At 38.9% G+C, this 23,991-nt stretch overlaps 1 long non-coding RNA gene across 6 annotated transcripts in view; it reads left to right on the plus strand.

The window, feature by feature from the left end:
- Positions 1-23,991, plus strand: part of LOC108442490 — a 303,460-nt gene that overhangs the window by 260,235 nt on the left and 19,234 nt on the right. For 5 of the 6 annotated variants that reach the window (XR_005130296.1, XR_005130299.1, XR_005130298.1 and 2 more), the window contains one exon: positions 11,674-11,719. The exons of the other annotated variant lie outside the window; for it this stretch is intronic. This is a non-coding gene — a long non-coding RNA (uncharacterized LOC108442490). The remainder of the gene's footprint in view (positions 1-11,673; positions 11,720-23,991) is intronic. 6 annotated transcript variants of the gene reach the window in all.

Here is a 23,991-nt window from a genome sequence, read left to right on the forward strand (position 1 = left end):
CCTTGCGTCTGCACTCTTATTTATTTAATTATTTATTTGTTTGTTGCTTTATCTGTTCATTTCATTACGATTTATTTCCCCTTTTTTCAGATTCAATATTGTTTAAAATGGTTTCTTCTCTCCCTTTGATCTCATTTGAAGAAAGAATTTAAAAAAGAATCCTTTCAAGAAACCCTTGAAGTTTGTTCAATAACAGTGTGTTCTTTTCTTTTCTTTTCCCTTCACTACTTACTGTGAAGTTAGTGGGACTCTTTAGCTACGACTTTAGCTACTGATATTGATAGAAACATAATTTCTGTGTACGTGCCTTGAAAGGCATTTTATGTGTTATGTTTACTGAATGTGTATGCGTGTGTGTGTGTGTGTGAGGGATAACACTTTATGATACAAATAATACAATCGGCTGAAGAAGTGCGAGTGTTGCACGCATTCTTTCTGCCTCGGTGTTTTGATACAGTCCTTGAAATAGAATATGTCATTTCATTTTTTTCTGCTTTAATGAAGACGTGCCATTCAGCAGGGCTAAATGGGTTTTGACCGTCTTGGTAATCATTTCCATTGAGTGCAGAGTGCTTTAGATAAATAGCTCCTAATTTGTGCGAGGTGTGTAGGCTGATCTGACAGAGGCTGCCAGTGCGCATTACCAGCTCTGCTCTGCGTGTCAGGGAGGACAGCCGTCTGCCTGATCCCTGCCATGCGCTTTACCCAGGACTGAAACTGCTGACCTCCAATCAGACCCATTTGCATATGCAGTGCAGTCAAACCTACACACAAGTGCTGCAAGGCAAATTTCTACTGACCCTGGAACAGCCTGTCCATATACATGGCTCCCACACACATGCAAAGGCTGCAGGCGAACTGGGTGCTCTGTGCGGGCTTGGATAAGAAGAGCATGCACTGGGACGCTCTCTTATTGCTCATATGAACCATTAAACTATCTTCATCATTCTCACACACATATAGCAGATAGGTTAACCAAACACATATGACTATTTTGATTGTTTAGATACTAAATACTTTACTACACAGTAAGGGTTAGGCCCTTTTGCCAACGCAGTGCAAGCTGTTTGTGTAAAAGGTCGCAATCTGATTTAAATTCATACACAGTAATTAAAGACATATGTAAATGAACTTTTAATCATAATTGGCCTGTCCATGCCCACAAATGTGTTGTTTCATAGCATTCATTATTATGTTAGTGAAGCTTTAGAGAATATCTCAAAAAATCCAATTCAGAGCATAACATTGGGCCTCAAGCACCAACTGTTCTTAAGAATTTACTCAGGATTTCTTCACTGCATTTTTGCCCAATGGTTGGATGATGTATATGATACACGCTGGGTATTGTAGTGACAGAAGGACAGGATACAAAATCATGAATTATATCAGACTGATGAAGCTAAGAAATGGAATGTTGCACTACAGAATACTATATAACACAACAAATATATTACATGCTAGCTTTAGACTGGAATGCTCTTTTAATGACACAGACTGAAAATACATAGTTCTGTGCTACCATTTCTCATTAGTTTGAATGGGATTTGTGCTATGAAAGAACGATTTTGTAGGCAGAGCACAAGGTGCATGTAAGACGCATCAAAAATAGTTCAGCATCACTGCTGTCTTTGAATTGTTTATGACTGGTATATAACAGCTTTGCACAGTGATAAAATATTATGAGGATATAGTATTAAAATAAGATCACTTTGAGGTGTGATACACATTTTCCTTTTTAGATTTAGCCTTAATCCTTGTCCTATAGGTGGTAATTAAAGTGTATGTTTGTGGAGCTCTTTAGTTGAGCTGTGGAGTATTACACTCTGACCTTTAGAGATTGGAATCTGTGTTCTCTGTGTCTAAAGGCACACACTTTAAGTGGTGCTTCAGAAAGGTGCCAAAATTGATTTTTCCTCACGTTAAGTGTGTTTTTGATATTAACAATGTTTAGAGATAATCGTGAACCCTCTTTTAAGTGCTGTTGTTGGTGGGTGGGGAGTGGATTGAGCATTATTAAATATAATGTCTGTGTAGAAACAGATCTTGTTTTGAATGTGCTGGCTCTGTGTTAGTGTGTGAGCTGTGCAACGGAAGCTACAGGTAATTAAAGCAAAGAAATGCAGTGGTAAGATCAAAGCAAGGCACACCTGATAACATAATAATCCAATAAAATCCAATGGCCAGTATTTTGAAAAGATATGAGAATTGTGGGTGCTGGTAATGTCAAGCAATAGGGGGATGTACTCACAACAGCTGCAATAACTCTCAAAAAACTGGTCCAAACTGACAAGTATATATTAAAAAAGCTAACTGGTACCGCTATAAATGGAGAAGTTTATTAGGGAGTTTGAAAACAGTAGCACCATTCCTTTGTGGCAGATGTTCATTGTTTTCTGGGGAAAAAATACAGAGGCAATGCTTGGGTAGTCCCCTTAGAGGACTAAACACTTGTTGAGGCAGGAAGTAATACAGGCAAATGAAACTGACTTCTTAACACACAAGAGAACTCACTTTAGTTGGAAAGTGTTATTTGGAGAATTGTTCTGTTTTGACAATCTCCATCATCTCCATGCTCCTAATTTATTTTGGCATCCTCAACATCACCACTGTGCATAACTTGTTTCTATTCTCATACTTGTTTATTTCTTTTTTTCCCTTATAGGAAGGCAAATGAAATGTTTGATGTAAGGATATACTGGACTGGTCCTAACACTCAGATTAAAAAGGTTAAACAGAAATAAGAATGTCTCAGTAATTAAAATACAACATCTTATATTTTCTATGTGCCATGCATATGCTCTGAATGTACGACGCAACAAGTTTATACAATCCAGTAAATTAATTTCCCGCTCGCAGTTAACAGCGGTTGACCACACTCTTATTCTCATCACATAAAGAAGTATAGACTAAAAGAAAGCTTGTAATGTGGTAAAAATGTAATGCAAATAAAGGCTGCTGTTAGAATCACACAACAACTTTTTGTTGTGTAGAAATAAGCTACTTGGCAAACCTTTGCAATCACAATTTTGATCCATTTCTCAATGCAACAAGATGAGAAATTCTAGAGAGGGAAGGGATGAACAAAAGGGGAATAAGAAGAAAAAGAGGGCCTGCTTTTTGATTGACAATCACAACATGCAATTAGCAGTGTGTGTGTGCGTGAGGGTGGGGGCAATGATGAGCAGCCGTGCTCCAGTGGTTTTGGACTGCAGCAGAGAGAGAACGCTGAGTGTAGACTCACAGCCCCTGCCATATGGTCTTAAATCTCCTCCATCCCTATGCCCATGCCACAGTGCGTCTGATGCTTTCTTTTCTCCGACTCCCACTCTCTCACACACACACACACACACATATACACACACATATACACACATACACACACACACAGGTACACGCAAACTGCAATACTCACACACATACACTATAGCTCAGAGATTTCCTTCACCCTTGAGAAGCTTTTCTGTAAATATAGGATAGATAGATAATTAGATAGACAGACAGACAGAGCTTTTGATCCCTGCATAGGAAAAATTGGGTTCAACAGTAGCAAAAAAACAATTTTGCAGAATTCTGAGAAAGTCCCACCTCCCTAAGTTATTGTTGTTACATTGATCAAAATTTCAATTTAGGAAAGTCCGTCCACTTGGTAAGCCACCTTGGCAACGGCCCGGTCATACAAGACATGCAGTCTCTTTCAATGGGAAAAGACCTATGGACCCCAAACTACAACAATTAACAATAAAGTACAATAAAGTAATTAACGTTTTAAAACATATTTGAAAAGTTTGCCTCCAATAAGGCAGAAAAGCACACCTTTTAAGCTTGTTCTGGCTGCTGTACATGTGCCAAATGGCTCTTTTCTGGCCGTATTCAGACAGCGGAGAATATTCCTTCCAAAATGCCATTAAATTCTATGCCTGAGCTTGAAGATAAATATTAATTCACTGGAATATGTGACCCCCTTTACATTGTTATTACTGAGGTTTACTAAAAAAACTTGAGAAATAAATGAGTACCCCTGAGCACCATAGCTTGGTGAGTAGTTTATTTTCATGTAGAAATATGATGTTGTGGCATTCAAGGCACTTGCTAACATTGATAACGGGCTGAATATGAAGAATTAAACTTGATAGACTTCAAAAAGGAAATAGGAGCATAATTAAGTGCTAGTTTCTTGAGTCTATATATTCAGTGTGATGTGGTGTTGAACTTCTTCTCATAATTCCACCTTTAAAGATCTACTTTGCGTGGGTGTGGATTATTTGTGGAAAACTCTCTTCTGTCTATATGCAGCTTTATTGATGGACAGGACTTTCACTGTAAAAAGATGCTATCTTGAGCATTGCAAGATTTCCCATTCTTTTTTCAACCAGCGAACAGTCTCTTCTTTTATTATGTCTCTGGTTCCAGCTACATGGTAGCACCCATAGTGTGCTATCCACTTGTGCTAACAGACTAAAAAATTCCTCCTAGACCAGCATAGCTGCTAAGCAGCAAAACCAACATAAGTTGCGTTTCTGATGCTTTTGTGCTGGTCAGCAGCAATACATTTTAATATGCTGGCCAGCAGCAAAGCCAGCTGATGTTTTTTTGGATGCTAGTATGCTGGTCAACCAGCATGACCATGTTGTATGACCTGCTAAACCAGCCCCAGATCAGCACTACACCAGCCATTTTTATTCAAAAATATCTTAACTTTACAAAATGTTAAGTGCAGATGTCCATATTTGGAAACTGACAAAATATGCATGCAGGCCAATTTAAAGACAACAATAATGGACTCTAGAAACCATGTTTACATCAATCAAACCAGGAAAACTGTTTAATCATATGACGATGAAGTGGCAGGATTTCATGTTTAATAAGGTAGAGGTTTTAATGACAAAGGCTGCCCCTTCAGCTAATGCTAAAGCTAACACTTGAGCCAGACAGAGGGACGTTGGATACTGAGAAGGACTCATGTATTACTTGAGGTCTTTCTGCAAGCTTTAATGAAACAGTACAAGTAATGACATTCATGTTTATCTTTACACTCAATGCTTTAATCACATGTAAGCTCTGCAGTCCTGTTTTATCTGACTGGTTTACCAAGCTAATTGTCACCAACATCTTGAAATGACTGTGTAAATACAGTAACCCAGATAAAGTTTCCCACAGAGTTAAATCCAAGAGTTTTTCAGCTTCAGGAGTGAAACAAAAGCAAATAACACCCCCCAGATGATCAGGATAGCATGAGTCATTATAGGTTCCCCAGTAACACCTTTCTATAATTTCTATTATTTTTTTAGCTTAATCTAATATGCTGCCAGGGTCACTCTCATTGCAGTTTTGGCTTGAGGTGTTCTGTCAGAGTTTTCCCTTCTCGTGACAGAGTGAATAATGTTTAGAGAGTTTAAAGGGATTGTGATTGGCTGAGAGGTGTGTCAATCATTATTTTGCAGATGGTCAGGTACACATCCAACATATATTTACACTTACATACTGTACAAAGAAAACAGTGTACAATCATGACAAAGTGCAGAGGAGAACAAAAGGAAATGCAAGCTCAGCTGACCCCATTGTTGAGTCCACTTTCAGTAAGCTTATTTACCTCAAATCACGGCCGTTATTAATGACAAAAAAAAACTTGATTAAACAGTGGGCCCGTGTGTAAATAAATGCAGCGCTGTAAGCGTGCACTGTTGTGGGCTTGGTAAAGGTCAGTCAGGCGGGTCAGGTCCTGCAGCAGCACTTTGTTCTGTGTGTTGGTGTAGTTGTGGAAACGGCTGGCTGGCCTGCTGGCAGTGGGTCCGCCCTCCTCCCTCCTACAGACCCTGACTGTAGGCCTGCATGCCAGTGATGGATGGCTAGTTAGCCCAGAGCCAGGGGCCGAAGCTGGGCAGGGCCGGCTCTCGACAGGGGCTTTTACCCCCACCCCAGCCCTCAGCCCTCACACACCCACTCTCATTAACACACAGCTAGGGTCTGGCCTACTTCCTGCTACTGCCTCTCTAGCGACTTTCTGTGGACAATACCACTGTAGTTACAAGTTTTTAATGCTAGTCTAAACCTTTGGATGGGTAAAAATATACATATTTATCACATCTAACTTGGAGAAATACTCCAGCGTTTTTAACTTAGCTTAGCAGCCAATAAACTGATATATATATATATATATATATATATATATGTGTGTGTGTGTGTGTGTGTGTGTGTGTGTGTGTGTATATGTATATATGTATGTATATATATAATATTTGCCTCATAAACAGAATTTCTTGTCCATGGCATTTAAACATATACTACAGATACAGCAGTCAGAGGTTAGATTTATTTACTTATAAATTACTTATAAATAAATAATTTACTTATAAATTATCAAGTTATTACAACTGCATTATAAGTAAGTTGAAAGAAGAGGCATTACTGAGTCAGGACTGGATTTTTGATCAGAGTTGTGGAGTTTTTCAGACCACATTATATGTCTTTATATAGCTCAGAAAAAGGTCCAGCAGAGTGTTTAGGTTCACATGCAAAAGCAACATTAAGCTAATGAAGATACGATTACAATAGTGCATATTTGGAAGTCATGATGTTCTCTTTGAATACTGAAGGAATTTACTGTTGTGAAATGTGCTATATTCTGCATTCTGTGTGAATGCATTGAAGTTGTATTTTAGGCTGCCTATTTTGTGTTTACCCCTACATGGTCATGTTTGTCACAGCTGTTACTTGTCCTGTATAAGCTGGGTCTAATCTTGGCATCAGTCCGGCTATAAAACTCTATCAAGCCAATGTCTTATGGGCTGGCTGGGTGTCTGGTACCTGCGCGCTCAACGAGTAAACTTCACTTCTCCAGACAAAAGACTAGGTCCCCTGGTATCAAGAGGGGTTGGATTCTTCAATACATTTAAAACACACAATCAACAGATTCATCCGCTCAGTGAAGAGGTCCGAAGCACAACCAACATTACAAAGTGTTCTTCTGTGCATTGCGTGCTATTATACATTTCCACCAGGGAGGTCTCCAAATCTCAAAAACTTTCATAGTGCAGCTTCAAATAGATTTGTGCCAGTTTCATTGCTATAATATACACACAGCTTCTCTACTACTTTTAACTGCTACTTTTTTGCTAATTATTTTAAAATGCATTGTCAGGGGAGCCTAAGTGTGTTCACTTGAGTGTTTAAGAAAGTATTCAGTGATGCCAAAGTAAAATGGGAGCAAATGAAATATTTAAGATGTAATTTTCCTTTAAGAATGAACTACTAACAAACTAACAGTGGAACTCATATAAATCATCGCTGTTGGAACAAAACCTCTGATCTCAGAAATGGTAACTGTACAGGAGAGGAAAAGAATATTCTTAACTTGTGATGCAAGCCATTGTAATTTTTAGACCATAAAATTTCAACACAATGCAAATGGTAATTGGAGTTAAGTGATGTTACACAAAAAAGTGATACAAGGTTTTGTGGAATAGTGATAAAATGCTCAGTAAATTCTCATTGAATATGGTTTGCACAGCATGTCCTAGCAGCAGCTGCATGCCCACCATTCTTTATATGTTAAAGTGCACAAAATTGTGGCTTTACAATCCGTGCTGACTGTGGTGTTGCTAAGGTTACTCACTCCGAGGGCATGCAATATGGAAGATAGTGCTAGTGATTGGGTCGTGTCCATCTCATGCCCTGATGTCACTTCATTTAGATTTACATCAGGTACTAAATTAAAATAGTCACTCAGCAAACACTCTCATCTCTCTCTCTCTGTCTACCTCTCTCTCTCTCACACACACACACACACACTCAGGAGTTGCGTGCAGTGCAAGCACTGAAGCAGAAAATATTGCTGTCTAGATATTTGTCCTGGGGCTGATAGAGGAGGCATTGTCTTGGGACTCTGTCGGGCCTCTGAGCTGATAGTTGTGCATGGCAGCTGCAAAGTGTGCTTTGTTATGTGTCTGAGGATTAGGGTTCAGGACCTTGTTTTTTCTTCAAATTCTAGTCAGATCAGAGACACATGTGTTCCGAAGAGATCAGGGGTCAACTCTTCTCTGTCTGATGTATGTATGTGTATATATATATATATATATATATATATAGATAGATAGATAGATAGATAGATAGATAGATAGATGGTATTTTAATTGTTATTAATTCATTAATACTTTTTTTAATTTTATTTTAATGCTTTGCAGCATTTCTTTCCTGCATGCATTATTTCCAGGCTGCCTCTGAGAATGCCCAGCAGCACAGAGAACCCCAAGGGGTTTCCATTTTCGTATTGTTCCCATTATCCAAAACACAGTACTTAACCTACAGGCATTTAAAGCAAAACTGAGAACAGCTGTCACATTAGAGGCAGACAATGCTGGCAGTAATAGCCAAAATACTGTAATTGATGCCGTGATGTAATGCGAGCGCAGGCAGAATAAACAATAGTCAGCCTTTTGTTTGTTTTTCTAAACAGTTAAACAGTAGTGGGTTTTCCCTATAGGTAACCAGCAGAGTTACACCATGCAACAGTACACTGGGTTCTTGAGCAGAGCTAGACTGTTTACTCATAATGAAGCTGGATTTGCACTGCCAGCATGTGTCCCCCCTCTCTCTCTCTGTCTCTCTCTCTCTCTCTCTCTCTCTCTCTCTCTCTCTCTCTCTCTCTCTCTCTCTCTCTCTCTGTCTCTCTCTCTCTCTGTCTCTCTTTTGCTCTCTCTGCAGTCTCTAAACTGTAGCAGAGGGTTGATGTCGTATCCTATTGTGTGTCGGTGTGTAAAGGGGGGGTGTCAATGTAGGGGGGGTGCGTGTGGGGGCCATGCAGCAGCTGAAAGCAGCGGGGGACATAGCTCTCAGTAACAAGGACACACTGCTCACTCGTCCCTTCCCACCATCCTCTTCAAGGTGCTCCACTACTCCGTGGGTGCTGATTCTATCTATGTCCAACTTGACAGACTTGCAAAAGCATCATTCTTCATCACCGGTATTCTATTCATTACCTAGCGTTACAGTAAACTGCCTGATGCTGTTAAGACATTCAAACTACATTTAAGCACAGTGGTACAATGAAGGCCTACAGATGTTGGCTGTGTTGGCTAATAGCAAATACATCAAAGAAATGCAAACACCCTTAAATCTCACAGGTCTAGATGTATTATGGTCTTTTTTGTATACTAATCAAGTTGCAATGCTGACATAACACTAATATATTACAGGCTTTATGAAAATTTTGATAATGAATTACTTTTGTTTTTAACATCTGTTCTGAATTCATAATTTCTGTTTGTTTTGATGTTAAAAAAATGACAAAATGACAAAAATCTAGAGGATTCCTTTTTCTTTCTACAAAAACTGTATGTAAAGCTTTTTTTTTTACTTTTTATCAAATCATAATACAGAATCTTTTGTTATAAAATATTTGCTCTTCTACTTACAAGCACAAAGTGAAAATAAGTATAAGTGAAAATAATTTCACATAGCAGGTACAGAAAACTTAAATGTGGCATTTGTTCTGCAAATTTCAGTGCACAATGCCTGTTTATTTCCCATTTGAGTTTAACATATTGGAAAAGGTAAAGAAAATAATATGTGAAATATGAAATGTTTCCACAAACACTGACTGCATCTTATGTTTATGCTTTTTTCCAGTATTTTAAATTAAGCAAATGAACAGTCATTATGCATTAAAATGTGCAGAGGTGTGTACATATTTTCACTTATCATTTGACCAGGGGTGCTCAAACTTTTGTAAAAGTATGTGTGTATGGCCTAATTCTTCATCTATATCTTTCACCTGTTATAACATTGTAATTGGGTGCCAGAGCTTCAGTATTGCTTTGTTATTATACAGTAGGGGAAGCACTGTGCACAACTTAGTCCAATCAATTCATTGCAGCCTTCACCAGCTCTGTTGACACTGTCCATTTAGAGTAGCGGGCTGCAGAAATATGGCCTATTAATTGGTGAATCATGGCTCGTTGCAGTAGCCATGATTGCCACCAAAGTGAAAAACAGTGAGATTATTAGCCACCCTGCAATGAATTTTATTATGATGTACAGGGCTGTGCGTCTGCCGAGACCATTCCACCTCAGCGGGAAAGCAGCAACACCGGACTTATTAGTCATACTTCACTAGCTGTCAACAGGCACAAAGCCGACTCGTGATTAAAAATGAACATCCCGCACTCCTCAGTATCCCTCTCGTGTTGGGTGTCAGAAGTGAAATGTTGGGTTATTTGTGTGCTTTATTGATGGAGTTGCTTGGAGGTGAAGGAGATGTTTTTAGATTGTCTGTTAATTCTCCGAATGCAACAGAGACGCAGAGTGAGGGAGAGAGAGGGGAGAAGATGGCTAAGGGAAATAAATCAGTGAATCAGGAATTCTCAGTTTCATAATTCTGTGGAAAATATGGGGAATAAAAATCCCATTACAGAGGAAATTGAAGTCCTTTGTTCTTAAGTATTTCACTTCTTCAGATATTTCCCTGGATGGAGCTGGGGATTCGGCAGGCCGGAGTTACCCAGTCGAGACAAACAGGAATTAAAACACCATATGCTCTGAAACGCTGCCTCACCACTGCTCAAACGCTTCTGCAATTTCTCCCACTACAAAGAGGCCTACGTTTCCAGTGCCTCCTTCCTTTATTTATATATTTTCATCCTTATTTATGTGCTTATGTGCATCTCCTTTGTCACAATTGCAGAGATAATACCCATATTGTTTTGCAGGATGCTAATTGCTAGAATTGTTTAGCTGATGGGAAAGAGCTATGATGGAAAAGGAAATGTAAGAGTTCTTGGAAAATATCTGATGTCATCTGATTGCTGTCTGACCGGCTGTCTGCATGCATCATGAGCATCAGGGTGGAGCGTGTATCTGGCATTAGCATGCGTTTAGACAGGTAGCAGTGGGACCGGGAGCCAGGGACGCTCAGCTTTGATTTGTTAGGCCAATGAGAAGATTCTGTTGCGGGAGTTCAGCTCAATCTCAATCTAGCAGCGCATTAGAGGTCCTGTTCCCCTACGCCCCACCTAGCTCAGTTAATTGTGTGTTTTCAACCCGCCGTCGGAGGCTAATTTAGCTATAGATTGAAATGAAACAGCCCTGGCCTCACATTTTCTGGCAATCAAGACTCCAATTTGACTGTGTTTTCTCAGCAGACATTAATGATTCCAAAGCTAATACTCATTGTTTGAAGTGACATAGCAGCCCTGGCATTTACTTAACCTTTTGTCTTATGTACAAGTCTGAGTCAATGCAGAATTTACTCTTAATTAATATCTTTTCTTCCTCCTCCGCCAACATTCATTTCTTGAATATTCAGGGACAGTCAAACCAGACAAAGGCGCATAGTTCAGAGATAAAGAACACTTTTATTCAATCAAAATCCTTTTTACTTTTTTTGTTCTTCAAATTAAATTGTCGGATATAATTAACAACCGAAGAAGTTTTTTTTATATTCAATAATTAGATAATGGTGATAAATACTAGCACAGGTCAGCTAAGTCTTAAAGTGCTCTTATGAGGCCGATCACCGAAGCAAGGAGTAATTCTTTGTAAGCCGCATGTTAACTTATGATTTTACAATGAAATCGGAGTTGAAGAGGATATGTGAGTTCTACTTGCTCTATTTTCTGGATGCTCATTTATCTGAACTATTTTACTCCAATGTGACTGTTTCTGTTATTGTTGTCTCAGGTGGCTGGAACAGCAGTGTCTGGTTGGACATGGCAGATGAACTGATGTAAGTGTACAATATTCACATGTACAATATTCACAGTTCTGCCTGATAGCCCTTACATGAGTCAGTCTGGGACACGTTAGTTTTTGTTAAATCATTTTAAAAGTATGTGAGAAAGCTACACTGCTGCACTGTAGAAAACGGCTCAAGTCAACCTAAAAAGTTACTTCATATGGTAATAAATTTGAACTAGTTTTATTTGATCTAAATGAATATTTTGAATGAACGATTCTTTCAGTGTGATTTGAATAAAACCAGTTCATTTGTTTGTTACCACATAAAGTATTTTATTAGGTTGAACTGAACAGTGTACACATCTCTACTACAAATGAAAAAGTAAACTTACCATTTATGAACAGTTCAGTCTAAAGCAGAGTGGGTGCAATGTTACAAACGACCCAACAGTTGGGCTTAATTGTAACAGACAGAGGGTCTAGTTGTAACAACGGTCAAAATGTTTTCAATTTGATGCAAAAAACAACTAGTTTAATAAAATGATGTGTTGTTTGAATCAGACAAGCTTTTCAACTTCAGTACATAGAAATACACACATCGAATTTTGACTGCAAAGTAGAAGAGTACTTATCAGATTGATTGTTTATATGACAGTACATGTATATTTACAGTACATTTTTATTATTCTGTGCATAAAAATGATTATTTTTAAAACTATTTGGATTTAGCTCTCACTGTGTGATATATGTATGCTATATACTTCAAAATGGTGCTACATTATAACCACTGACAGTGATAAAATAATACAGGAGTGAAATTGTGAAAAACTTAATTACTCCAGAGTGAATCTTAAGCCAGTATCTGCCTGTTTGCTGTCAAAATTCACAGATGAAGTACGGAAGTATGAGCCTGTTCTACTTGAGCATTTTTAACTACATTAAATATCCATGCAACATTTTATCCCACATTTGGCTGTGCCCTGGTCTCCCCTAAGTAATTTGGACAACACTAGTCCAACCAAAGCCATAAACTGTAACACTCAGCTGAAGAAAGAGATCCATTAAAATGACTTGATTTAAACATTAAATATACCATTTATATTATATTATATTATTTTCTACACAGTTGTCGGCAAACGTAAGTAAACTGAAAAGCAAGTTTGGGTAACATTTTATTCTCATAGTCCATAGTAAAAGTGCCCAACTTACACTTCAACTAAATATTTATTAAAAAAATAAATTCTTACCTTAATTCCCTAATCTTAAACCTGGCCTTAGTCCTAATCTTAGCTTAACTTCACCCCAACACAACCCTGGCGCTAACCCTAATGCTGCTGAGAATCAACTTAGTTGGAACCTCTGTAGATGATCTATAGGGGACGATACAAATAAAGGTTGGCCCAAATTTATGTTGTTTCACTCATAAAAATGTACACATTCGAATCAAGTAGAATTCAGTTTATTTCATTATTATCAGTATTATTATTATTATTAGTAGTAGTAGTAGTAATAGTAGTAGTAGTAGTGGTAGTAGTAGTAAGAGTAGTAGTAGTAGTAGTAATAGTAGTAGTAGTGGTGGTAGTAGTAGTAATAGTAGTAGTAGTAGTCGTAGTAATAGTAGTAGTAATAGTAGTAGTAGTAGTAGTAGTAGTAATAGTAGTAGTAGTAGTAGTAGTGGTGGTAGTAGTAGTAATAGTAGTAGTAGTAGTCGTAGTAATAGTAGTAGTAATAGTAGTAGTAGTAGTAATAGTAGTAGTAGTAATAGTAGTAGTAGTAGTAGTAATAGTAGTAGTAGTAGTAGTAGTAGTAATAGTAGTAGTAGTAGTAGTAGTAGTGGTAGTAGTAGTAGTAGTAGTATTATGATCATTACTATTTTTTCATGGTACCATATCTCTCAAGTGCTTTGATGCCCTGTATAGTTCAGGAAAAACCTAAAAACTCTAAACCTAAAAAAATATACCCCCCCCCCCCCCCGCCCTCCAGAAAGGCCCCTTTGTGTATATTACCCAACATACACACTGTGTGCAAGTGGCACACGTGTTTAAAACCTGTGACAGAATTCATTAATTATATAGCAATATGCAGAACAAATAAGGTTATGCTCCTCAGTACAGGTTGCACTTATGACACTTATGTGGTTTTACCTCTCTCTGACTCTCCCTCTCTCCCTCTCTCTCTGAAGACTCCCACCTGGATGAGGCTGAGGTCAAAGTCTGGTCAAATAGCAGTAGGCCCATGTGGCTGTGCGAGAGCAGATGAAGTGGTCAGCGGTATGACAGGTAGTGGGGGATTCTGACAGGCCAGGCTACAGTGTGGATTAAAGGGGTGTGGGGGGTGGGAGCAGCAACTGAGCAAGCAATGCAGAGAGAGAGAGAGAGAGAGAGAGAGAGAGAAAGGGAGGTTAGTGGTCCATACTATTCTGTGCTATGGAGCATGGAAATAACAAAGCCTCAGAGACAGCCCCAGTCAGTCCGCATGAATATGGTCATTCGAAGCGACCGATTGGAGTTCCAGTGTGTGTAATCTTACATAAGGCTGGCAGAGATTAAAATGGCAGCATAATTACAGCGGTGCGGGAGATTCCTGCTGTGTTTGCATACACACGCGGGATTTGTAAGCTGTGCATTAGCCGCACGGAGAGAGGGCCACCACAGAGAAGGTAATTTAAGGAGAAAATTCCACCGGATTCTCTCTCTCGCCCCGATATCATTACGGCCCATATATGCGCTATCACGTTCCTGCGTAGCTCACCCCGCACTGTAGATGAACACCATGGCAATTAATTGTTCTGGGTTTTGGTTTTATAGCTTGTTCGTTGACCAAAGCTCAGGGAATGGTTTGTTCTAGCCACTGGTATCTAAATTAAATTGTCTTTATCTCCTGCTGGAAAAAAAGGGAGAGGGGAGGAAAAAATTAATTTGTTAGATCAAAAAAATATTTAATTTTTCAGCACATCAAACAAACTTTTATTCAGGGTGTACCGAGGCAGTCCTCTTTTTTTTCTTAATTAAGAAAGCATTCTATTATTAAACCAGATGAAAAGGAAACATCAATTCAAACAGTACAGTCATGTTCGACTACCACTAATCTTTTGGTAATTATTTTTTAATTGAATCTTTTGAACACAAAAAAACCCTGAGCAGATGCTTGTATTACTTGAGTCCCTCATCATACTCGACGCTGTGTGTGCAAGATGATGCTCCTGCGCGTGTGAGCAAAGGGGAAGGAGAAGTTAAAGAAAAAAGGGAGAATTAAAAAGTGGAGGAGAGGGAGAGGGGGCCAGCGCAGAGACCCGGTGGTGCTCCGAGGAGACAGAAACTTCTGCATAAATGAACAGCTCAGCAGCCAAACTTCTTTAGATGATAACACATATACGCACGCATACACAATTGTGTGCACACACACAGGACTGTGTCAGGATTCTGCTGATACGCACAATATTTTCGAAACAGAGAGGTCGAGCAGTTTGAATTGAAACAGAGATCTGCGCTATTTTACCTCGCATTCCTCTCTGCCTCACCTAGAAAAAGCCTGGACAAGCATAGCCTCTAAACTTTTAGAGTAATGGAGTGCTGATTTGCGGAAGTTCATATGATTAGTCTTTAGGGGAGCATGCTTTAAAAGTGTATTAGCAAAACCTAGTGCAAAGTTGGAAGGCTTTTCGAGGGGGGAGAGGAGGAAAGAAAACAGACTGCGGAATGGGAAACTTGATTTTTTTGACACTTGATATGCTCCCTAAGTGGAAATTTGTGAAGTGCGCTCTCAGGCTCTTCAAAGTACTTAAGGCGGTTGGTGGAGATGCAAAGAGGGGCTTATGAAACAGGGCTGTAAGAACGGTCAGTAATAAAGAGACATCTTTAGCGTTATGCAGCAGCGCATAGGCCATAATCAGGCACAGCCCAGCCCAGATAAACCTGGGCAAATCACATTAAACACGCATTATGCATGTGGCTACAAAATGCCGTGCCACAAAACGGCTCCTCCGCTGGCTCAGACGCACTCAGCATCTGAAGCTGTCAGCATCATTTCTGACAAACATGATTTACTGTATTACATTCCCTTCTATGCACACACACTCACACCACACACCAGGGCTGTCTCTCACTTTCATAGCCACCAAATGGCAAAACAGCCACCATCTCCTTATAATCTCTAACATCACGAGGTGAAGTCAGCACAGCAGACTTATTGTTGGCTAGTTTGATGAACAAAAGGTCAGCAGATGAAATTTCAATTGCTGTTCCAAATGAATGAAATACAGAGGAATGTTATACTCAGTTAAAAAAGGGGAAAACACAATGGAAAGACACCTAAGCACGCTGTTCACAAAGAATAATAGTAATAAATGCAACATGAAGAATAAAATTGTATGATAATACAGTATTGTTATTGGCTACCACAGTGGCCTAAGACAAATGAAGGAAGGTTCATTAAAAGCCAGGGCTGCATGAAGAGACCTTCCCACAAATTGAAAGAGAGAGAAAGAGGAAAGAAAATGATGAAGAGATTTAGGGGGGGGTGTCTGCCTGCATGCAAAGAGGAAGAAATAAATAAACAATTACGTAAATAACCTTCAGAAAAGTCACCTGTCCTCCATAAGGAGCCTGTCGACAGCTCGTCAAGGGAAATTAAAGGTTTGTCACCGTCATCTATCCGCAGAGCCTGGCTCTGTGAAAATGGTAGTGCTTTTGAGGATGGAAAAAGGTTTTTATGCCAGATATGTATGGGTGCAGGCAGTGATTTTGCAGGCAGTTTGTCAAAAGAGCACAGGAGCACTAGTGAAACACTAGCACAAAAAGGTGTGATATCCCTGCTTCCTAACGTACTATTGTAGCAGTTAGAATGTTTCAGCAACACACACACACACACACACACACACACACACACATATATATATATATATATATATATATATATATATATATATATACACACACATACAGGGAGTTTTAGTATTCACACTGAGAACAGAGGACAGATGCACATGTTATATGTGCAGGTGTGGAGCTTTGTTTAGAATCCAGCTGAGTCTGTTGAAGTCAGCTTTATAGTATGTACTGCACAGAAGCCTTCAAGATACTTGATTACCCTTCACTTCAGTGAGTCCAGCCAAAAAAAAAAAAAGTATCAGGCACTAAAGCGTAATGCTTTTTCTTCTGTAACTTTGCTTCACTTTGTCTTATGAGTTTTCCAGGCTCTGCACAGTTCTTTACTAAATTTGTATCGCTCTACTGTACTCAATTACAGACCATTGTTTACTCTGAACAATTCAATTTAATTCAGTTCCTCTGCAAAAAGAAGATGATACAAATTGTCTTGAGCAAAAGTAGTGATGACAGCACTTCTACACTCTTCCAGGTCTCAACAGCAGTGTAATTTCATTCAGCGAGTCCTAGCTCTGACACAAGTCCGACCCAAAATGAAGAGACCTACAGATATGTCTTTACTGCAAGTACCGCTGGATTTAGTTCTGTATGAAACGCAATTTGCGAGCAGTTTCGTGACACACATTACTGTCTTCCTGCCTATGTCAGATCTACAGAATAGAAAAAAGCACCATTTATTTTAGTAACATGACCACTTACATTTGAAATTGATTCTAAATGCAAACAGGCATAACTCTGGATGCTGCAGCAGTGGAGAAAACCTCTTTCTTCAAATTTCACACTGTGTATTGTAGCTGGATAAAAATGGAGTGAAACAGAGAGAGAGAGAGTGTAAAAAAATCAATAGAGAAGACATTGCTGGAGGCTTACATATTACATTTTGCATAAAAGTCAGACTTAATTTGGCTTTGATCATCATTCCCAGAGATGACTCACTGGAGCCACTGTCATTAGTGAATCCTGGGAAAAAGCAGACACTGACGGAGAGCAAAGTCTTTGGGTTGTATCCATCTCCCTTCAGCGCTGTGCTCTGATGCAAGGCTACAGTGAACGAGTGAACGCCATGACGTTTAAAGCAGTAAACACAGTTTTTGGATTATCGCAAAACCTTATCTCACATTGTCGCAAGTGTTATCAAAGCTGCGGATTCCTTTATGCCTAATTTATTACCATTAAAACTGCTCTAATTTTTTGTTGGAAAAGAAAGATCTAAGTCCGTCTGCCTCAGAGCTACGTTCTCTGCATTTGGCTTGAAGAAGTTGTAGGGAGATAGCTTCCTGTGAAACTTCTGTATAAGAATAGCTTAGCCTTGATTGTTATCATCCTTGTTTTACAACAGATTTTTGGCAATCAGTCCACGTCAGATCAAAAGAGTTTTTGTTCACAATTATAAAAGCTTTAATAATATTCAGGATTAGATTGCGCAGCTTCGGTCTCTGATTAAAAATCACATTAGCCGTATAAAAAAGAGGGGAAAAAAAACCTGGAGAAATACAATAAAATAATGAATGAAGATATGAATGTAATTAATAGATAGAAGAGTTTCACAGAAAGAATAAAGAAGAAATTTGTCTTCTCTTCCACACACAATGCCATTGTTCTTGGGACATTCACAAGTCACTTCATTATTAATGATACCGGGTTTGATAATGTTCTTCTATTTTTTTCTTCCCCCACTGTTTCAGTGTTTCAACATATTCAAACTTGCTGCTTTCTCTCCAAGCTTTTGATATTCACTTCTGCTGGATATATGATCTATAGCTGAAAAGAGATTATGTTTCTGTTGTTTTGACATGTCCTGTCATGTAACATGGTATCGTGTTTTGAACTTCACAGTGGTTACGTGATAACGTGGCCAGAGTGTTCTGTTCTCGGTACACGTGAACGTTAGCCATTTAAGGTGGTTGGAGGAGACTGGGCTGTGTTCGTGGAAGACTGAAAGCAAACACTGACTTTCCATTGGCCTTTTCTCCCCTTTCTTGGCCTCAGAAAACTAAGCATCAGTGTCAGAAATGACAAGGCAAAGTTCATGTGCTTATTTAAGGAGCTTATTTCTGGGTGTCTGCGGCAAAACGCGCTGTGATGGGGAGCTTAGCTTTAATAGTCTAGACTGGGCACGTTACACAAAGCCTGGTGTGGTGCAGGAGTGTAACATAATAGGAAAACATGTGAAGTGGTCTTAAACCTCCAAGCCCAGTCCTTTGCTCCTGTGGCCATAAAGATGAAAGTCACCATCAGTTGCCATCATGTGGGAACACTAATTATTATTAGAACCAGACTGCCACAGTGTTTTTGCTGGCGATCAAATCAAACGTGTGGATGTAATGGCATATAATCTTCAATGATCTAGAGTGTTCAGAAAAGCATGATGGAAACAGAAATAGATTTAACTCGTATTTCACCTTGCAGTGTATGCATAGCCATCCAACATGGCACTCCTGTATAAGAGTCTAACAAAGCAGCACTTTGGGACACTTTGTACATCAGTGTCTGTTGTTTATAGCTGCAGATACGACACATAGATCATCTATATGCAAGAAGAATCTCTCTCTCTCTGTGTTTTTTCCAATTTTCCAGAGTTGTCTGCCCCCCCAAAACACAAGTGTGCTGATTGAATTAGCATGCGGCCGTGTGAGCTCTCTGCCTCCTAATGAAGAAATGAATTCCGTAGAAGTACTTTAATCGTATTAGAGTTAACCACAATGACCAAGTATTGTTCACAGACATGACAAAGAAGAAGAATAACATTTGAACTACAATGGACCCTGGATCTTACTTAGTGAATTGCATTAATATCAAATAACATTACATCACGCTCTTTGTCAGACAAGACGAGGAAAAAGGACATTTTCATTTCAGGTCTATCAACAGCTTCATCAAAAGCTAATGTGGTAAAAATGAATGTTCTTCCTGAGTTATTTTTCACTCTTTTACAAGTCTGAGGTGTTGTAGGCAGGGTCATAGCCTGCTGGATTGTGCTGGTTCTAAGTATGATGGTGGAAAGGGCTCTCATTTTTAATTACTTGTAGGCTTGTAGACAGCTCTTTGGTGAACAACTCCATTACAAGTTCAGGTGCAAAGTGGCACTCGGTTCAACTTCAATGCAAATAAAGGAGTTATGTGGTACGTCTCAGAGAAAACTTTCAGCTAGCGGAAAGTGAAATAACGAGTTGTTTTGTGGTGTGTGGTTTCATAACAAATAGTAAAACTAGCTATGTTTCCACCCAAAGGATTTTTTAAGCTCCAAAAAGTCAGTTGATGTAGGCTATGAAAATGCACATTTTCTGTAAGATGAATGGTGACAAAACTGTTTTCCATTTAACTTTCGCTGGGAAATTGTTTATTGATACCTGAAATCTGTCACATAATAGTTCTGATGGAGGGAAAAAAAGCATAAGACTAGAGCGCACAAGTTGTGATATCGCTTGTGGTTTACACAAAAAAGTGAATAGAAATTACTTCACATTTTTCCTTTATTAAGGTACAGACAATGTACATGGACCCTCAAAAGTACAACATTGGTTTTAAGGTACCTTAAATAAGTTTTCCCAATGGAAAATACATATTTATGTCTTTTCATTATTTAATGTTTTAAAATAGAACAATAAAATAAAAAGGCTAGAGATGAGACAGGGTGTGTGGAGTCAGTATAACTATAAAATATAATTTCAATGGATTATAGTACAGTTATGTTCTTTGAATAAAGGTATTGAGTTGTACCCTTGGTCCCATCCCAGTGACAAGAGGGGTACTGCTCCATTGACAGTTTTGTATCTTTTTTTGAGAGTGTATTGCTGTCTATTTCCACAAAAAAGTAGTAAATAGAAATTTTACATTTTTTAAATGTAAACCATTCACATCCAGCAACTAACAAGTGGTCTACAAATGTGAAACTTTTTCTATTAGGAAAGCACTGCAGATAAAGTAGTAAGGAAAACCCTTCTAGATGCCTTCTACAAGCTTTTGGCTAGTAGTGTATATGAAATTATGTATATTCCCTTCTGTATGTTAGAGGTTGCTAGTGTAGACCAAGAGCTACTAACCTTGGATGATGAGAGTTAGCATGATCCCTCTGCAGTATGTGAAGCCAACTGCCACGTACTTTCAGACAGCTGCCTGCGCGTTGTAGGATAGGTCAGCATTCTTGAAGAAAAATGTTAACTTTAACTTGTCAATTCTGTCTGCATGACCTAAACATTGGTCTTGATTTGTTAGTATCAGTGTATGCTCTCAAAGAGGAACTCTGCACTTTTTTCCCAACAAGTGTGAATCAATATTAGTAAATGAACACTTAGCTGGTAAACTCTTACAAATAAAGGTTCTTTGGACAGATGCCATAGAAGAACCGCTTCTGTTTCCCTAAAGTACTTACTCAGTTGAACATTCCATGGAAGAACTACTTTTCAGTTCATCTTTAAAAAAATCTGCCGAAACCACCAAAATGAAAGTTTTTTTTTCCAAAAGTGTTTTTTCTGCAGCTTTGCTCCCAAGAATCCTTTTTTGGCACCATTATTTTTGAAAGTGTAGACTTACACAGGAGCACTGCCTAAAACAGGGCTGCCTAAAGTGTGGCTTGTGGGCCAAAGTTGGTCTGTGAGGACGTTTGATTTGGCATGTCAGAAAGTTGCCAGAACCCCACCCTGTCAACCAATAAGAGAACAAACAATTCTGTAACATATATGACTTATTAAGCTCTTATTTTCCTTTTAAAATTGTATTTTTGTAACAAAATATAGTGTCTTCTTCTTCTTTCGGCTGCTCCCTTTAGGGGTCGCCACAGCGGATCATCTGCCTCCATCTTGCCCTATCCACTGCCTCCTCTACTTTTACACCAACCATCTCCATGTCCACCTTCACTACATCCATAAACCTTCTCTGAGGTCTACCTCTTCTCCTTCTACCCGGCAGCTCCATCTCCAACATTCTTTGCCCAATATATCCACTATTCCTCCTCAACACATGTCCAAACCATCTCAACCTGGCCTCTCTGGCCTTATCTCCAAACTGCTCCACCTTCACTGTCCCTCTGATCTGCTCATTTCTAATTTTTAACAAAATATAGTGTAATGTTATAAAATTTATTTTAGAAAATTAACTTTGGCCTTTGGTCCACTACAGACATTGCATTGGCCTCTGCAAAGCAAAATGTTTGGGTACCCCTGGTCTAAAATGATTCACCTTGTCTAGTGATTAAACCTTTACATTCTCAACTCATTTAAGCACCCCACTGCACACACTGCTGAAGTGGATACGTGACGGGCCTGGATGCTGGGCACCACCTGTAACAAAAGCAGAGATGAAGAGATGAGTGAATAGGATTACAGTCCTGAAACGGGGTTCTTAAGCCACTGCTCAGTGTACTTTATGCTGATATATATACCTACTGCACGGTGATGTGTGATGTGTAAGCACAGTGTGTGTGGGTATTCAGTAGGGAGCACTGTGCATCTTGCTGCTAATTCTCTGCCTTTAGGGAGGTGGCTTTACAGTGACTCAGTGGATGCCGGAGCATGGGGCTACAGTGTTTTACATGATTACTCCAGGTTCCTGAAGCTCGGGCTTAAGAAAGAGCCTTCTCACACACTGCAGCTCAGGGAATTGTTAAATGATTGGCCTAGCACTTAATTCAATAATTTCTTTCTCTCCTTTCTCCTGCAACCTCTCTCTCCCTCTCTCCGTCCTCTCCTCATTGATCACGCTGGTTAGGGAAATGTGATATTTTGCATATCTGGCTAAGTGCTCTTAACAACCCCAGCCTGTACTGTGTTAAAAATTAATAAATAAAAAAGGGGGAGGGGTGATCTTGTCAGGGAAGTAATTTGCTTCTCTTGAACCAATGATGGCTTGCACTTTATGCAAATTGGTGTCTGGGGACAACAAAATCCCTCTTAATACATATGCAGACTTCATAAAAACACTGTGAAAAGAAGGGAGGGAGCGAGGGAGGGAGGGAGAGAGATGATAAATAGCGAGTCAGCGCAATGCTCCGTGTGAATTTCACTGTCTGCAACAACTGACACTATCAAAGGCTGCGTCTACACTTCAAATTAGAAAAGCAAGCGTTACACTATTCCATCCTAACAAGCATCAGTTTAAGGGATTAGCACCTATATTCATCAAATTTCTCAACAAATCCCAGCACGCCGTTTGAAAACAAAGAGCTGCACTATTGTGATCGGAGTGATGTGACAATGCGATGGTTCTTATTGACGGTTAGCCCATACTTATTGTTTATAGTGTAGTGTTTTGTATAGTTTATTGTTTGTATTCAGTTGAATTTACATAACACTTAACTACAGATTTACATAAATACCTAAAGGTCTAGGTCCTTAATGAGCAAGTGGAAGATGAAAGTGCCAGGAAAAACTCTGTGAGAGCATGTGGAAGAAACCCTGAGAGGAACCAATACTCAGGGGAAGCTATCCCTCTCTGTAAGACACCTCACTGTGGAATGACAGTAGTCTGTACTGTTTGTACTGACTTTTGTACTGTTGTCCCCTTTTCCTCTTCTCTGCTACTGTTGCTGTTTGTCTTAAAGGCAGCACAGTTTCAAAAGAAATATGGTGCAAATTCAGGGAGGGTTGGAGAGGACATACATACAAGATTTTGAACACAAGGTTAATTATCATCATATTCATCATCATTCGGGAATTCTGCTAAAATATTTCTAACAACATGCAGATCAGATTAAGAATTTTAGTGGCACAATGGAAAGAAAAGGGTGACCTTGTAATAGTAAAAGTAAAACAAAATCATTTCACTATACTGAATATGTATAATGCTCCTGTTGATAATTATTTATTTTGCCCATATAATATTGATATTTTAAGCGTAATAGTAGGCAAGCAATGTTTACCCTTCTGACACTGGGTTCCTGGCTTGGACATATGGCTCTTGGAAAAACATGTAACTGGTAATATACCTCCTGTGCATTACATGGAGGTTCTTTCTGCTTGCACATTCTTTAAAGAGACATGCATTAAAAGATTATTTTTTAGCTATTTTATGATTAAGAACCATTTTCTCACTAATATTTTGATTCCACCATTTTTTCAACATTTCTGCAGAATTCAATCACTGAGATGTAAACAGTCACTCTGTGTGTTTTGATGTAAAATAGTTCACTGTAAAGAAACTGTCTCAGGGAACATAGGAACCAGGGGTCACAATATCTTTACAGAAGTAGCCATATTATTTACTATTCAAAATGACCAGTGAACTTAGACATGTCTTTTGAGTTATATGCAAATCTGAAATAATTACATCTCTCAGTCAAGATATCAAATATCATATAGTCAAATATCGCTAAAATCATTATTAAACATTGTCTTATGCATAGGTCAGTGAGTTAATAACCCTTTTGTCCAATAATTTAGGTATTAAACACTTAATGTCTTGTTTCTATCACCATCACCGTCAGCAGTAAACTTTATTT

The sequence above is a fragment of the Pygocentrus nattereri genome, chromosome 5, assembly GCF_015220715.1.
Source record: "Pygocentrus nattereri isolate fPygNat1 chromosome 5, fPygNat1.pri, whole genome shotgun sequence".
Classification (NCBI taxonomy): domain Eukaryota; kingdom Metazoa; phylum Chordata; class Actinopteri; order Characiformes; family Serrasalmidae; genus Pygocentrus; species Pygocentrus nattereri.